General features: G+C 36.3%; 1 non-coding gene across 1 annotated transcript; it reads left to right on the top strand.

The window, feature by feature from the left end:
- The first annotated feature begins 1,542 nt into the window (after positions 1-1,542).
- Positions 1,543-1,683, top strand: LOC147901352 (small nucleolar RNA SNORA23). The gene has a single exon (XR_015541265.1). It is a non-coding gene; the product is annotated as a small nucleolar RNA SNORA23 (small nucleolar RNA).
- Positions 1,684-4,783: the final 3,100 nt, after the last annotated feature.

Here is a 4,783-nt window from a genome sequence, read left to right as displayed (position 1 = left end):
GGAGCACCACTCCAAGTGGAAGATTTTTTGCATGGGTGCCAAAGATGTGATCTAAAGATGAAAACTTCTTCTCCACCATTTGATCCAATTTCCATTCAAGGGCACACGTGAGGTGCCTACTCACGGCGGTGAGATCAAGTTCTCTATCAAGGGCTCACAAGCCATGTCTTTTCCAACCACAAGATGTAGTATATATCTCATGGGCCACAAAACAAGTAGTTATGGACATGGAGGCAACTACTGAGACAGGTGTCTTTAGGGCATGTCATTTTCAAGGTGGACATATGCTAGAAATGTGAGTCCTTCATAAATGCTCTCACAACTAACCTTGATTAAAACTTATGTGTGTGTGTTTAGATTTAATAGTCCCATCAATAGCCATACAATTAATTCCATTATTTGGATAAAATGGGATAAGGACAAAAAAATTTAAGATATCTAAGTTCGGAACTGCAAAAATTTGGGAGTTTGCAAAAAATTCCAACAAAATTGAGGATTTCTAATAATATTGAGTTTGAAATAGGTGTCGAATCCATGAGGTAGTCCAAGTTCCGAGGTCAAGGTCCACTTACTTGTCACCATCCCAACAAAACAATGTGTTAGAACATAATAGTTTTGTGAGGGAAGACAGGTAATGCTTGTAAACCCCAGCTTGTTATCGCTTATGCCATGGAGCAAGACACCTATCAAGATTCTAAAATGATTAAAATCGGGTGTCAAAACATTAAAAATTAGGGAATGAGTTAAATTCTCCCTTTTTATAAAAGCAAACAAGGTGGGTATTCCACACTCTTGTAAATGAAAAGAAAAATATCGTCGATTATTGGAACTTATTGTACATGGGGGGTATTTTGTACCTACAGTGAGAAGCAATGAGGGGGTGGTCCACACCATCATGAGCTAATTGAATTAAAAGAGTTAAATGGGGGAGTAGTCCCCACCCTTCTTTGAAGGAACCAAAATTATTTTAAGAAAATGAAAAAATAAAATTTCATCAATAGCACAAAAAGAGAAAGAAATAAGCCCAGTGTAGTTAATTAATGGGCCACAACATAATGTAGAGTATAACTCAATTGCCTATATATAAATAAAAAGGGAAAAAGGTTGGACATACAGCCCTAACAAAAATTCTTAAAATGACTAATAATGCAAGAAGACCTTACTCTTAGTCCTATTTAATGTTTTTTTCCTTTTATTTTTTAAATAAATAAGCATCAAATCCATGCATGGAAGATTTTTTTGTTGTAAAATTACCATTAAGTCATTTACTTATTGTAGGTATTTAAAAGACAACAGTAAGAGAAAAAAGGAAGTGCATTTATTTTAACTAAAACAAAATTAAAAGAGTCTAAAGAAAAAATCAAGAGAAAAGGTATTATTATGCAAAATTGGGGATACAACCATAAATGAGTATCACATAAATGGAAAAGAAAAACGTCTAAGGTAATTGACAAAGAATTGACAAAAAAGTTCATGCTACTAAAAGAATGAATTTGAAAGAGTGGAGTTAAAAGTAAATCAAACTTTATTGTGTGTGTGTGTGTATATATGTGTGTGTGTGTGTGTGTGTATGTGTGTGTGTGTGTGTGTATGTTATACACACACACACACACACACACACACACACACACACATATATATATGTATGTATGTATGTATATATATATATATATACACACACATGTATATATATGTATATATGTATACATATATACATATATATATATAGGTATATATATATACATGTATATACATATATATATATATATATATATATACATGTATATATATATATATACATGTATATATATATATATATATACATGTATATATATATGTATATATACATGTATATATATATATATATACACATGTATATATATATATATATATATATATATATATACATGTATATATATATATATATATATATATATATATATACATACATACATACACACACACACACATGTATATATATGTATATATGTATATATACATAAACACACATAAATAAAGACAATGTGACTATAAATAAAGGCTCAAAGAAACCAAAATAAATTAAAATATATAGAGCCAAATTAAGCAACTAAAGCAAATTGAATATATATAAATCCAAATATATATTTATCTATATATATGGACAAAGAGACAAACCCATGTAAGTTTAAGGCAAAAGAAAGTATATTAAAAAAAAAAGAAAAAAAGAGCGTCGTATGCCAATGTTTAGAGGCTTGTCCAAACCCACGAGTAGCTCAGGCCTTTATTTTTGCCAGTACACAGGGTTAGCTTATAGTATCATAAAAAGAAGATGAGGGGGAAAATGTTATATGTAAATATAGATGTAAAATCATACCATAGATCTTTGCACTCAAATCATGTCCACATTGTACCCTCTGCATTGGAGCTTCCACTTCCAAATCGTTGCACTCCCGCAAACCAACCTCAAACATGTGGACTCTCCTTGCTTCTGTTTATGTTTTCAATCGCATGTTGGAAGAGGTTCATCTCGATTTGAGTCTAGCAACGGCAAATGCTCAAACTAGATATGGTAACAGTGGGGAAAGGAAGGATCATGATGCATGATGCTGTCAAGAGAAAAAAGGAAACGGCTCCCAAAGCCATGGTTGTAGAGTCTGCTAGCAATTTCCCCTCTAACTGCCTCTAACTGCACTAGAGAATGTTCGAACAAAGGGCTCATCCTAGACGAAACTATGAGGTTGAAAGAGCCTAACCTCCAACAAGACAAAGATCCAAACACTCAAAATGTAGAGTCGCAAGCTCGTGCTTTTGTTCATGAAAGTTTTACAACTCGTAGGTCATCAAAATGCTCACATACGTGAGTGATAAGCCACAAGGAAAACACAAAAATTGCCAACAAATTTTGTTCGACAGCACTATTTGGGTATGTCACTCTATGGCTCGCCCAATATAGCTTTAGAAGCCGGCAACCTTTCACGCTCTTTGGAAGCTCAACACGGATGGTCACCAACATTGATTGCTCAAAAGTCGCGGATGCTAAATGCACGTTGATGGAACTTGCCATAAACAAATCGATGCTTGGAATGGAGAAATTGGAAGGGCCATTTGGGTTTGCTTGATCGGGATGAAGAGTTATTTTGTCTAGGTTCTCTAATAAGAGTCTTCTTGTATATGCCATAAGCTTGTCTTGCAATAGCTAGGGTCCTATCCTCAGCTGATAGTCTTGTCTCTTGTAAAGGAAAAAATCCTCCATAGAGGTGACCGGTCTCAAGTTGCTATTGTGTCAGGTCTTTATTCAGGTTCATGAAAAGTTATGCAAAGGAGTTCTACATCACCTGTCCCTTACTTTCACCTGTATAAGCTTTTCAAGTCAGCGGGTTGCAAAGCTTTCTATTATCTCACGTAATATTGCATGTGTGGGAAGTCGTAGTGAAAGAGATACGAACATGCTTCAATATCTAACAATAGGCAAATCGATCAAGATTTCACCAAGGACTCCATTTGCCATGACATGCATGTTGTGCCCCAGCAACTCGCGGTCCCCCACTATATAGGAAATCTGGGTGCTTTTGATTTTTAGCACTAGCTCTCATAGAGACAGTGCTTTGGGATTGAGTTGAGGGGAGTTTTGTGATTATTCCTAGTTTTTTTGTTTTTTGTTTAAATTCCTAACCTCTATTTTTGGATGGTTGTTGGCTTTCTAGCTTTTTTGACTTGTATGTGGTTTTTGACTTTTTTGGCTTGTATGTGCTTGGTTTTCTCATGAGTCATGTGTTGAGTCATAGAACTAAAGCTTGAATTTCCTCGGGGCCCCTTTTGATGCAGATACATTTCTATTGCCTTCGTGATCAAATTGGGGGAGCTGCCTTGATAAAAAAAGCAACCCTGGCGTCTCACACTGCTGCTCTACACTCATTGGTCGTTGTGATTCGTTTCAATGGGAGTGAGGGCACAAGGAAAGATAAGGATTTAAGAGCAAGAGCTTAGCTGTGTGCCAAAGCAGCCGCTCTAGGACATGTAGATGCCATGCATGAGTTTGGCCACTGTTTACAAGATAGATATGGAGTCAAGAAAAATGTTGCGGAAGGAAGGAGTTTTTTGTTGGAAGCAAATGCCAGAGAGGCGGCAGCTGCAGTGGCTGTTAAGCCTGGCACTTTTGTTGAGAGTGCCTTTCACTTGGCTCATAGCAAATGGAGCTAGATGCCTCCGCATTAAGCAAGGCCATCGAGGCATAGTAGCTAGCATTCAACATACAATAGTGAGATTTGCTGAAGCATTAATTGGCAAGGCCTTGTCCCTCTAAAATGCTGTGTTGAAGTTTCTTCAATGGAGGGGATACTCTCTTTTGAGCAATTCTGGCTGTGCAATGTTCCACCTACAAAGCTTCATATCTCAACTAAATTTATTGTGGATTGGTTTGCCACACATTGTCCATCATCAGCTTGCGCCTTTGCTCTCATCCAAAAGTGTGGCTGTCTTGATTCTAGGAGACATGAGTTTAGGAGATGTTTTGGATGTGGTTTTGTACGCTATTGTTCCAGAGCTCGCCAAGCTCTGGATTGTTGGAAACTCCAGCACAAGTATAAATGTAATCCTATGTTAGATTTGGACGATCATGAATATAATGACGGTGAAGATGATAATCTTTTGGCTTTTGAGGACCTGTATGAGTCATAGGAATATTCCCCAAAGCCACCGTTATGTCTCTATTGTCACTGGAGAATTAGGTCATTATAAAACCAAGATAGTGTGTCTCTCACATGCGGTTTGCTTTCATTATATAAGGTCATGCCTTGATAAC

Source organism: Dipteris shenzhenensis, chromosome 6 (assembly GCF_047967505.1).
Source record: "Dipteris shenzhenensis isolate YYH24624 ecotype China chromosome 6, Dip_SZ_1.0, whole genome shotgun sequence".
NCBI classification, from domain to species: domain Eukaryota; kingdom Viridiplantae; phylum Streptophyta; class Polypodiopsida; order Gleicheniales; family Dipteridaceae; genus Dipteris; species Dipteris shenzhenensis.
Note: the sequence above shows the minus strand (reverse complement) of the source record. Positions and strands in the feature narration are given on the sequence as shown.